The 13,956-nt window shown below is 38.1% G+C and overlaps 1 protein-coding gene and 1 non-coding gene across 2 annotated transcripts in view; one reads left to right on the top strand and one right to left on the bottom strand.

Moving 5' to 3' along the window:
• The window catches only part of Camta (Calmodulin-binding transcription activator), a 1,815,113-nt gene that overhangs the window by 1,499,967 nt on the left and 301,190 nt on the right, over positions 1-13,956 (bottom strand). The gene's annotated exons all lie outside the window — the stretch shown is intronic.
• On the top strand, positions 9,610-9,681 carry TRNAP-CGG (transfer RNA proline (anticodon CGG)). The gene has a single exon. It is a non-coding gene; the product is annotated as a tRNA-Pro (tRNA).

Genomic DNA, 13,956 nt, shown 5'->3' with positions numbered 1-13,956 from the left:
GGGTTGATGCTTCCCCACTCGCTTGCCAAAGACACTACACGCAGTTATAAGAGAAAGGCAGTGCGGGGGAAGCTGCGGGTGCGCGTCAAATGTCGTTAATCAAATGCCCCTCTCCTCACTCCAGGAAGGAACGTGGGGGTGGGGCACTTATTAACTATCTGTCGCCCTCAGACTCCAACGCCATCCTCCATTCACCACACCTACCCCATTTCAGTCGATGTAATTTATAATATTAAAACATCTTTAGAGGCAAAAAGGGTTCTCGTTAAGTCGGGTCGTAATCGGGGGTTCGGTGACAGGGGGCACTGCACAAAATACTCGCCAGGGCGTTACGCTGAGACTGCATGCATGAATTGGTTAATTAGCGCTACATGAAAATACGAGGAAAAGTTATAAATCAGACCGAATTAGAATTTCCTACTTTAATTGTCTCTATAAAAGCGTCACCACGTGAAGTCCAGTAAGTATTCCGCTATATTTCATTTTTATTCGCCCAAGAGAGAGAAATGGCCCATTTTTTCCTTATGCAACCATTCCGGGTTTAATGAACATTAAACGATTGCTTGAAAACGGAAATATTATCGAGAAGAGAATTAAACGACCTAGAAAGGATAATTCGTGTCCACGGTTGGTGCAGAATTAAAATGAAGGCTAAACCCTATGTGGTATTTGCTTCAGGTGCTGAAATACGTACCAGATACCACCTCTAACGGTTAAAAAAACATGTTCATGACGATTTATCCCATAAAATCAAAATAACTTTTTTAAATCTAAAAGATGTAAAATGGAAAATAATATTATACGATTGATCGATACAAAGATATGTTTAATCAGAGAATCCTTTGATGTATATACAACGGCATGCTTGTATGTGTAGATTGCTGAAGAGCAAAGTTATAACAATATTTTTTGTAACTTTAAACTCTCGTTCCTGAGGTAAAAAATCACACGATACTGAGCTGATGAAGAAAATAGTTTTCCTCGAATTAGTAATTCTAAGAGGTATTGTTGCCGAATGAAAGTTCCTCCTCATATGCTTTATAAGGTGGAAATAAATGATGAAATCATTGGAAAATATTGCTGCGGTGATTGGAGCAGATTAAGGCGTGATAAGGTATCAAACGCAGCGATGAGAATATTGAAAAGTCAAATAGCCATTATTTCACAAAGCAACGTAATCTCATAGCGCATTTTTTTATGTCATCGACCTTGATTAGATATGTCTCTACAGCACTGAATCGACGTTTTAATGGACGTTTAGTTTCCTCGTGATAAGTTAAACGAAATAAGAAATTGCAGGTGACAAAGAATCTGGGCATGCTACAGTCCCGGAAAATTTCCAGTATAGTCTGCATACATTTTATTTACAAATAACTCAATTAATATTGATAAATTAATCAGGGTTATAGTTTTTAGCAACCTCGGTGTTTTTTGTGCCCGGTTCTAATTATGGATTATCAGTTTCTGAAATACAAACTCCAGAAATATAACCTGGTTGAACCGTTTTACTCTGTTCGGTCTATCGGGAGCAGTCCTGTATTTTGAAGCCAAAATCTTCGAGGTAATCCCATCTACATCTACATCTACATAATACCCCGCAAGCCGCCGCAAGGGCGTGTGGCGGGGGGTGTTAGGTCACCAACCGTAAAAAGGAAAAATACCACATGCAAAAAAAACAACACGGAAAATTACACCCACAGCAGCGCACACACTCATGCAAAAATCCCTTCATCCAATACTCATGCAAACACATATACCGCAAAACAACTAAAAAACTGCACCCCATGATGCAGCACGAAAGACATTCTACAACACGGAAGCCAGGACACAACAAGCAAGAAATTGAAACATCACTACCACATGAAAATGCACCACGAAACACTCTACCCCCAAAGAGTCTCTAATTGGCAGGGAATGCGACCCAACGTTGCAGGTAGCAGGAATTTGCCCCCGCGGAGAGGGACGAGGGATTGAAAGGGAAACTTAAAAACAGATGAACAGAACATGAATGAGGTCATTCGGAAAGAATGGGTTATTATAGCAAAACACATAAGGTTAGTGGAAGAGCATGCATTTAAATACAACTAATTATTTTTTAGACGCTGAGGGTGGCAAGTGGAATTTTTGCTATCTATAACCCTGCAGTTGCTATCCCGTATTGTCCGTGGGAAGAAGGAGTCCTTGAGTCGGCTAGTTCTGGCATCTATTTCCCGAATTTTATATGCATGATCCAAGCGACCAATGTATGTAGGAGTACGAATAATTTGCGAGACCTCGGTGCTGAAACATGCGGATCTAAATTTATTTAATAATTTCAATCTTGCATTGAATCGTCTCTCAGCCAATGATTCCCACCCCAAATCCATGAGCATTTCGGTGACGCTTTGCGTTTTATCGTAGGAATTTTTTACAAAACGGGCTGCCCGGCGTTGAACCTTCTCAATTTCCCGAATGAGACCTTTTTCACTCGGATCCCACACGCTGCATGCGTATTCTAAATGAGGCCTTACAAGAGCGTGGTAACAACGTTCCTTGACCTTCGAGTCACTTTTGCCGACAATGCGTCTAATGAATCCCAATTTTTTATATGCTTGACCGCAGACTTTACGTATGTGAGTCCCCCAAGTTAAGTCTTTTGTGAATGTGACACCTAAGTATTTCACCGTATCAACTACTGCTAGGTCACCTCCAGCTAATTTGTAAGCAAATCCCGTTGATCTTTTAAAGAAATTTACCACTGAACATTTATTATAATTTAGAGTCAATCCCCAGTTAGAACACCATTTAGTAATGCAATCTAAATCCTGCTCTAGAATAAAACGATCCTCATCCCCAGATATCTCCCGATAGATCACCGTGTCATCCGCGAACATCCTAATTTTACTTTTCACTTCGCGGTTCAAATCGTTAACAAAAATCAAGAAAAGCAACGGCCCGATTCCCTCAAACACATTTTACTTGGACCACGAGGTTTTAGTTTACACTGTCTAGAAAAAAAACAAAATCTAGTGTTCTTATCAACAGAGCAAAAATATTCGTCATAGTAAAGGATTATCATCGAACGCGAGTCCCGTGACAAAGCAGAATGGGTCTGAGGACTCAACAAACTCTAGTTCCCTGTGAGGTAAAACCGATCGCATATCACAACCTTCCACCGACGAAGCGAATCGAAACTACGACAGCTTTGATTTCGTCTCGGCATCAGCATAAAGGGATAGGGGAGGCAAGGGAGTTACTGAATGAAGTTCCACGCCCGCATGAGGAGATTTCACGACGCAATGTAATCCGATCCGTCTCTGATGAGATTTCCCATCTATTATTGAATCGCCTCCTCCGAGCAACGCCTTCACTCCATACAGACACACACACACACCCCGCCCCACGACTCCCGCCTCCCTTCGAAACGCGACCCGAACACACATGAATGCATTAATGCACGTCCCTTTTCCTCTTCTCAGTGGCGGCAAATGAACCCATCTCCACAAGTCATCTATGGCAATCATTCCGTAACTATCGATCACAAAAGACCCTCGCTGACCTCTTCCCCGATTCTCTCAGACAGGAAAAAAAGAAGCTCACGAGTAATCACACCAATATTTCACCCTCATTATCTTCTTCCTCAATCAGGTCTTGAAAGAGCGCATTTTTTTTGTCTTTCCCCTTGGTGAAATAGCGGACACCTACTCTCTAAATCATGCATACAAGTCATGAGTTAAATCATACAAAGTGTTCTTTAGCACATTTTACAAGCGTAGCACAATGCTCAATAGAGAGAAAATATTTTCGCAAACAGGGTTTTCATTCCTGGATAATGTAATTCTGATAACAATACGATCAGAAATTCACAACCAATTTGTCGCTTCTGAATACTTTAACTTTTGCCACTTCTCACCTTATAAACCAAATAAATATATGGCCTGCTCAAATATTCCTGGTCCTATAAAAATTGATTTCGAAACAAAAGATGAAAAATGCACAAATGAAAACTTCAATAATAAATGAGCAACAAAATAAGCTAACGCGAATAACATTACCAGGTGTTCTGTGATCTACGTTAGCCCTTAGGGAAAAAATTCGAGAAATATCTACTTATATATATATATATATATATATATATATATATATATATATATATATATATATATATATATTTAAAGGAAATAAATAAAAAAGTACGAAGGAAAAATACTCTACTGATATACATTTTATTAAGCGAACGAAAAGGAAGACGAGACAACTCGCTTTGAGAATTTGCAGAGAACCTTTCTTTAACCCCTAGTGAAAAGTCCGCCAAGCTTAACTTTGTATTCCAAAGCATTTGAAGTTTCGGATGAATTGAAAGAGTAATTTTTTAAATATGAACATTTTGGTGAACAAGGTAATTTGAGGATAATGATCAACTTTCTATATCGTTGAGAGAAAAAAATAACTCGCCCTTAAGAACAATCTATTACGCATACGCAAGCATAGCATGCACATCCCGACACACGCTAGCCGGATACATGAGCGTCGTGATGGAGGCAGAGGGAACGTCTCCTTCCTCCGCCACCTCTTCACTCCCCGACCGCAACCAATCCCCCACCCTACCCGACAACCTTGCGACGCTCTCATCCTCCCCAACGGTGGCGTCCCTTCCTCTCGGCATTACCTTGGGGTGACCCGGTTTTCGGGACCTACGCTCTTTTCATCCGGTGTCGATATAAATAACTCGACTTTTCCCCATACTGTAGGTGTTTCGACCCGGATCCCGCGAGGAAATTGCATTTTCGTAGTAATTCGGTTGGACTACTGCCAGATCACGTGGGTCGACCGACAGACTACGACGTACTACAAATGCTATTCGTCAGCGTCAGAGATTTTTCAAGTTCCGACGGCTCAACCCTTCCATCTTCCGTCACACAATTGAGTCAATAAAGACGTCTTTTTCCCTAACTCGTGCATGGACGAGGTGCATATCTCCTTCTCTCCCTAGTAAATCATTTTATTTCCCTTCGGGAATAATCGGAGTATCCTCAGTATATAAGAGTGGAAATTTTTGTGAGACGAAATAGACATTTTGGAAAGATTACCTTAGGTCTTGTTTGATGATGAAATTTCAGTTGAAGAATGGTTTGCCTATGTTATCGACAATAGAGACGACAATATCAGCGCTTTGTCCCATAACCATTATTTCTTATCTGTTGATTTAAGGGCCTTACCACTATTGGTTCCCTAATTGGTCAAGCGCTCAATGCTTTTTAACGTTGCTGAGGGAAAAGGTATGGAAATGCTAAATACACGGAAGAAGTAAATAATGGCGATGTGTATCAACGATAGCAGAATGAATATAAGAACATCTCCCTGATCAGGGCCATCAATCCCAAGGCGATGCCTCATTAAGGACAGCCATGATAATTAAGAGAGGGCAACCCGACTTCTGATGCAATATTAATAATTTTAGATCTTAAATGTTACAGTAGTTACATAACAAGTAATATTCTCTACTTGAAAATAATCAGAAGCAACAATCATTGCAACCAATTGCACCTCACATATTCGAAATTATTTAAATTTTGCTGTATTCTGGGAATTAAAACAGAAGTTCTTGAGAATAAGCTGCAATTGCATTGACTTAATTGCAACCATTGCCCTTAAAGAGAATGCTAAGTTATTGTTTTCAATTGATTTCTCAATTAAGTCATGACTCTGGTTTGAATAACAGTATTACGATCTTCTAACTCGGCGTGGTGAAAAAAATAACGTAGAAAGTATATTTTCGTTAATCGGTGGAAAAACCTTTAAACAATGAATGAACATTGGAGAAATATAGTAGTACGAATCAAAGTGATGAACTTCGGTGAAATGCAACATAATATAAAAAATAGTTAATTAGTTATGTTGCATAAAACCCCGTGCTTGTTAACTACTTTCCATGAACTATGCGAAGGCAAGAGACCTTAAATATTTTTAAAATCTCGCAAACCATTTAAAAAATAGGAAAATATATTTTAAAAAGTTAAAATTATGCCGCGTGATATTTTAGCATAAGAAAGACTGTCTTTCAACCGCTCAAACACAAGGAGGACATCTATCTGCATTCCAGCTAATCACGCGCGTAACTTTGTCGTCGAAACGGCATTGAAATGGTAAAAGGTATAAATGCTAAACTAGTTCATTGTTCTGAATTAGATTCTATGTCATGCATATGTTAGGTAAGTGCCATGTATTTACCATGAAAACCTCTCAGTTAAAATAGATTCATTAGCCCATTTCTTCTCACTTGATACTAAGAAATAAACAATCAACGATAAATTAATCTCTAAAACCTGATATTTTGAAACTACTCAAACGAAATCAGTATGGAGCACAAATGGTTAGGAAACAAGGTGTTGCCATAGGAATACACTTAACATCAATCATAAATGGAATATTCACCTGTTGGCGCAAATTGTGAAAGTTTAGTGCCATGCGATACTTAAAGGCGAAAAGTTAAGTTTCTCATATGATGACTAATAATTATCACTTGTCCTATAATAGTTAATTATTTTTTGTCACATAGCTCCACAACGGTAGTCGATCCCTGGTATTGGCTCGAGGTCTGCGCCTATAATTACTTTAAAAAAATTTAAGATGTAGTTACTATTCTTCATTTTTTTCCAGGATTAACTAATTGCAGTGTTTCTCCCTGGTGATAAGAGGCAAGCTATTAAGGACATTATTTCACAGATTCAGTTTTTTGGCATAGATTAGGAAATAAACCCCAATGAAGTCAAACAAAGACAAATCATAAAATAATACAAAATTGAGCATGAAAGAAACTTAAGAACAAATGTAGTATTAATGGAATGCTTAAGTCAATTACGATAATACGAGGGTCATCCGGAAAGTAGTACCCGTTCGTGAAATAAAAAGACAAAAGTAAATATTAACAAACATAAAAAATTTTATTTGAAAGAGGATACTTTAAACTACTTCTCAACATAATCTCCAAGCAAATTAAGGCATTTGTCATAACGTGTGACAAGTTTCTGTATTCCTGCTGCATAGTCCTTCGCCGCCAGCTCATTGAGATACGCGAGGGACCCATCTTGCACAAATTTTTGCATAATGCAGATGGTGTTTAACAATTTCATGAACAATTGTTCGAGAAACATTGGGAAAATGCTCACAGATGTCATCAATTGTGACGCGCCGATCGTTCCTCACGAATTCGTCAACTGAGCTCACCAGTTGGTCTGTAATGACAGACGGTCTCCCCGAACGCTCATCGTCGTGTGTGTTCCCCCTCCCCATGTTGAAGTTGCGACACCACCGCCGAACAGACGACTCGTCCATTACATTGTCTCCATACACCTCCTTTAATTGGCGATGAATATCACATGGGCGAACGTTTCTTGCATTGAGGAATTTAATCACTGCCCTCACTTCACAACTGGCGGCGTTCTCAATTTTTTTAAACATTGTAAACAATCACAGAAACAACACAGGCAATGCTAGCGTCACGCAACTTGGCTCAGAGAAGGCAGACAAGCCACTGAAGCTATCTGACCTCGTCCAGCGGCTACTCGCGTCGTCAGCACTTCATGCGGCACGAACGGGTACTACTTTCCGGATGACCCTCGTAATATAAGCAGCCGTAATTAAATTTTTTTCAGCGTAAAATACTGTACTTTTTAGTTCGTAAGATATCCACAGTATTTTCAGTTATTAGTGGCGCTTGAAATAATGAAAACATGAGTAGTGGTATTTCTTGAAAAAAGGTTGGAACTGTTTCTCGTATTATTTGGTAACACGTCCGTTTTCCAGTCAAGACACAAAAGAACTTGGCCTCGCTTTGAATGCTGAGCAAATACTGATACTAAATTGCTTCACCTGTATCAAAAGAGATACCCTATATAAATAACCAAACAGGTGCTCATAAAACTCAGGACAAATTTTAATTTCTCAAAATGAGTTTATCTATTAAGTTTCTTCATGAAGTTTTGACTTCATCACGATATGTGTAGTGAAATATAATTCAAGCAATTATACTGCTGTTTTGCACAGGATATTACTGCGAAATACCAAGCGGTAATGAAAGGAGGGAAGCCAATTAACACTTTATTAATTTGGAGAACGTTAATATGTACGCCTTGGGGACAAAAACAACAACAATTCTCCAGAGCCAAGAGCAAAAGGTGTTACACAGCAATGGACGTTAAAAAAACTGGAAGGAAAGAATTTTAAAATTTGATATGCAGACTAAAATATCAAAGTTGCACGATTAGCTTAGAAAAATCAAGGAGCCGAGAACTCAAGTTCACAAGAAGAAAAATCTACCAACAGCACGAAACAGAAATTATAGAAATAGAGTACACGTCATTAACGGAACCATAAAGAGTAAGCGTACATATTATCTTCAGGAGTACAAGACGTGGATAATGGCAGCTGCAAAGAAAGAGATTGGATTCAATCGAAACGTAGTGCTATGGGAGAATCATAACGTTCAAACGGGTGGATAAAATAATGAATGAAATTATAATAAGGGGAAAAAAGTCATGAGAGTGGAGAAATGCGTCATGTTGAAATCACTGAAAACTTGAAGGGAATACGCCATCAGATACATTTTCTCGCACGATAACTCAAGCTTGAAATAAGGCAAAGAAAATAATATATCTTCTTAAAAGAAAACCTGTGATCCAGCACCAAGCATGGGATTGCTATAAAATGTACACCTGGACGTCTTTATCCAGTGTTACAGTGAACACACCGTAACGTAAATCATCAATTAGATCACTCAAGATATTTTAAAGAAAATATTAAATAGTAACAAAGAAATAATTTTTTCTACAATTTTCTAATAAGTACTTTAATTATTTAAATACAACGAGGATTTTAACATCCAAGATTTAATACCAAGTAGCTAAGATGGAATGCGTCAATGACTCAAATACCGCACGTCTTTCCCAATCACTTCCGTTACCTATATATTCTACATGACAGCAAAATGGCCCAATATATGTATATCACAAAAAATTTTGTGAGATCTAAATTTTTCACATGTGGGTCGAATGCTTTTGCACGTGAAGAACTAAGTCCGAATGGATGTAAGAATAGGTAATACAACAGCCAGATACAATGCTGCTATAAATTTGGTATTGCAGCAAAAAGAAAGAGTCGATCCATCCTATCAAACTTTTATTATAACAAGTTCCTCCAAAACTTCATATTATATTTGATAGAATTCCTATGGAAAGCATGTATCTTTTCAATAAGTGGAATATATTTTTAAAGTTGCTATACTGAGATTTACTAATCTCGTAAATGAATGAATGAAGACCACTCGAGCTCAGCATTCTACTGAGTTCCTTTTGTTTCCAAAGAATGAGAATTTGAACCGCTGAAGACCAAAAAGAAAAACGTGTACAAGAATTATGAAACAGGTTCTTGGATAGAAATACAAGAACTCACCACGTAACCGCGGTTCGCCGGGACGCGGCGTATGAGCGGAAGGAGGAGGGATGGAGGCGGGGAAGGAAAAATCCAACGGTACTTCACATTTCCACGTCGGAAACGCGAAAGTTGACGTCACTGGCGAGTTCAGTCGATGCGCGCGGAAGCCCATCTCAAAAGGTCGCAATATCTCAACATGGCTCGTTGGTCTAGGGGTATGATTCTCGCTTCGGGTGCGAGAGGTCCCGGGTTCAAATCCCGGACGAGCCCAAGTTTTTATGTTTTAAAATATGCGTAAGTAGAGGCAATTTTTATGTGGAACAATACGAAAAGCTAATCGACGCCATCTCCATATTTGTACGATTAAACACTTCATTTTGTACTATTAAATACCTCCTTTATATCTCGGCATCACATAATGGCCACGTTAAAAAATTTCAATCGCAACTCCTAAGCTGTGTGGAAAATTAGCAAGATCTATTATTGGCGAAACATAATTAGTAAAAGTTCTTCCTTCCATTTAGAAAGTTTTTATAACAAGTTTAACTAATTTGAGATTACTTTTTATATCGAGTGTGGACAAATGGAGCCAACGGACAAAGAAGCTTTTCAATTAGTTATTTAATGGGCGAGATGCAAATTAATATCGCTAAAATTTGGTCTAAGAATCGAAGAGTTTTTGACATGCAGTGCGCTCTTTGCCTATAGGGTCGGGTCTTCATTGTGATGATGTACAAGTGGAACGAAGGTCGGTTTATGTGTATTTGCTGAGCCGAAACGTAGGCACTTACCTCCTTTATCATTGTCAAGGCACTTCGTAATTAATTCGGCTAACATTTCAGTAAGGTCATAAATTACTTATATCCTTTATTCGTCCAAAAAAGCAAATAATATAAAAAAATACAGACAAAACCGAATGATATGGCTGAAAAACTGATTTTATTCGGATCAAATGCCATTTGAACTTTCTAATGCTATTATATAATGCATTTATTTTAACTTAACTAAATTATGGTTGAATTACATAGAATTAACACTGATAAAGCTCCTTTAAACCTGTTGCGTTCCCAAAAAAATAATCATTAGGGTTGTATATCGGGTTCGATTCCTGCTTGGATGGATTTCCCTCCACCTAAGGCATGGATGTTTCTAATCATCTCCAATGTTTTCACTGTTAATAGTCCGATGTAAAGGCCAAAAAGTGCTGTTTTCGGACTAAGGCTAAATAAATAAATAAAATAAAGCATAGAAGAGGAACGAAACGATAATTATTTTCCATTAGTTTGTAACTCAGGGTTCCTTCGAACGTAAGAAATACCGTGACTTACTACATGACGCCTGACGACAAGACTTCTAGACCAACAACATAAGCACACCCCAGTGAATAAATTTACTTACTTCCTACGAGTAATGTATCCTCGCTACGAGAAATACAGGGTGAAGCAGATGGGTTCCCTAGTTTCGAAAAATCACCGATGATTGTGCAAGTTAATTAGCGGAGTGAGAATATAAGCGTTAGCTGGAGAAAACAACGCCAGTTTTAGTAATTACCATGCAATGGTCTCGTGAGCGTCGAACGTTTGTCGTAGAAGCGTTCTTTAAAAACAATGATAGTGTGATGGCGTCTAAGAGATTTTTCGTAGGCGGTTTGGTTTGACTCGCCTTTAGAGGGTTCCTGACTCTAAAGCCATTAGGAAATAGATTACTAGTATACGGGCGAGAGGATCTGCACTTCCTAGAAAACAAGCTGGGCGAACTAATAGCTTGTGGACACCTGAAAACATCGTGGCAGTGAGAGCGTCCATTGAACAGTCTCCATCGCGCTCTGCGCGGAAACATGCGGCTGCTCTTAAAATATCGCCGAGAACGGTAAGGCGCATTTTACACTCTGACCTTCACTTACACCCCTAAAAGAGGATGGTTGTTCAAGAATCGAATTCAGGAGACTGGGTGAAACGCACAGATGTTTACATTGCAATCTTAACCTCTGCTCAACCCGACACTACTCTGTGGTCTAGCAATGAAGTGCATTTTCACCTCCTCGGTTCAGTAAATTAGATGAATTTTCGTTACTTGGCGACTGACATCCCTCGCAAACTTCACCCAAGACCTCTTCATAGCCCTAACGTGACAGTTTGGTGCGCTGTGTCCCCCATATACATTATTGGGCATTACTTTTTTTGAATCTCGGGGTTCAACTGCTACTGTGAACTCTGTGCGCTATTGTGAGATGCCGGAGAACTTTTTACTTCCCAATTGGAAGAGTACATGTAGGGTGAGGAATATGACACAGTTAATTGTTAGGAGGCAACAGTTGAAAATCCATGGGTAAGGTGTCCCATTCAATTAATACAAGAACTTGGCTGATTGTAATTAATGTAATATAATAATTTATCAAGATAATATAAATCTATATGCACACCATTGCCTTTAGAGATTATTTTAGAGATTTTTAATAACTTATTATAGTTATAAATTATAATTAACTTATTATTATCATTTCGTGTTATAACCAATATTTTTTTGATACATTCATTAATTTTAAACTTTTTATCATCAACTTCATTATTTCAAACATTATTTCAAAGTTCTCTCTCCAATGCTGCATTTATTCCCTTTTTAATGTAAAGTTTTGAGTTAATTAAACTTATTTTATTATATTAAAACTTAAAATATATTAAATGGGGCAAATACAGTTAAAAGCACAAAAATAGATGCACAGTTAAAAAAAATATATTATTATTATTATACATTTGTTAATTTTTTCAGCACAATATCTTGGGCGCACTATCATTTTGTTGTGGGATCACATGTTGAATATTTCATTTAGTATATTTAATTATACAGCTTGTCTTTTAAATTGCACGAGATATACTTATACTGTATATTGAAATAACACATGTTAATCAAAAGAGTCTTGTTTGGGCCTCTCATGACAGCTCGCAAGTTATGTAAGATGTATATGGATCCTGGTTTGTGAAACTTAAAGCTACCGAGATTTTCCAATTCGTACATACTTTTATGCTTCGTATACAGGCATGTATAATCAGCCATACAAGCAAGTATTGTGTATGTATTGTAGGCATCCCATCTTCCTAGTTTGCCCTATGTTTCTTTCTTATTACCGCCACCAAGAACGGTAAGCAGAGTGCTCAACGCAAGCTAGTTAAGATCTCATTTAAGAACAATAGCAATTCATCACATGGAACTTCACCGGAAAGTTTTTTGGGTAGGTCAAACTTTCAATGGTAAGATAATCAATCATCCCTGCTTCCAACAATGGGAAAAAAATTATGGAATTTTCTGAATAGTAGTATCAGTATTTCTAATCAGCTATAATCAAAACCCCATTCTCAAGATCTATAGTTTTGGGATATAATATACACTCGTTATTTGTAATTTTCAGAATTTCGACACGATATTTAGTGTTGAAGTAATGAAACAATTTTCAAAAAAAGTATACGTGCCTATAATCATTTAGACACATACTTTATCTGCTTAAATCATTAAAATATACCACGTAAACCCTCCTGGCGCTAGAGTAACTATCCGCAAGTACCGCCATTATTTCACTTGAACTTTTAATGTATTCAGCACATTGTTAAAATTTATACTTCAATTTGTTATCCCCATAAATGACAAAATCAATTCCCTGGTGGAAAAATATGAGCGAATCAAATGATTTCTCGGTGGAATGGTGACAGACAACGTGGATATGAATTTAAGTCATCGAAAAAACTAGACTCACGAAATATGAATCGACCGAGCGGGTCGGATAGTTGATTGCTTTGCTTTACGGATTTGATGAGCGAAAGGAATAAATGTATGCTCTGAAGATAGGAATCTTTTTCTCCCTTGCGTACGTCAGATTGAAAGCTTACGGCCCCAGTCGGATATCGACCCATGGTAACAAGTGAGCCTCCGAAGGGAGATTCACGACGTGTTTTTGAAAAATGGAGCGTCGGAAAAGGATGATTCCTCGAGGAGAAAAACACATGCGAAAGAGAGTGAACGTTTCACGATTAGACAGAGTCGGTTAATTCACGAGAGAAAATGGAAATTCCTTCGGACTCCTCCGTGCCCTTAAGTTTTTCGATTAATATGTATGACCTTAAATAATTCATCACATTCTAAAGCATATTGCCTTTAACCCTTCACAAGTTTGAGAATTTTTCAGTCAAGAAGCACCCCAAATTATCGTCAATATCTCAATCACCTTCAGATAGGCATAGGCACCTTTCATAGGCATTACCGGACATAGGGTTTTTGAAAAGGTCCCTTCTAAATCCATTATTTTCCTCAAAGACCGCAATCCATATCCAACGTATTTTCTCCAAAAGACTTTCAGTCAACGACGCATGGTATAGCCGACCGACAGGAAATCAGTCAAGCAGTCCAAATCTTCCACACACTAACGGCATATCGCTATTCAGTAAAGCAATTTCCTCCCACACCAAGAGGAAAAAGCGATGATGTCGCATACATTTTCGAATGAAAACCATACTCTTTTTCCAATCTCGCGCGTTACTTCAAATTGGATTTTTT

Source organism: Hetaerina americana, unplaced genomic scaffold (genome assembly GCF_022747635.1).
Source record: "Hetaerina americana unplaced genomic scaffold, ioHetAmer1.1.p SCAF_4, whole genome shotgun sequence".
Lineage (NCBI taxonomy): Eukaryota > Metazoa > Arthropoda > Insecta > Odonata > Calopterygidae > Hetaerina > Hetaerina americana.
The sequence above is the reverse complement of the archived record's forward strand: the minus strand, read 5'-3'. Positions and strand labels throughout refer to the sequence as shown.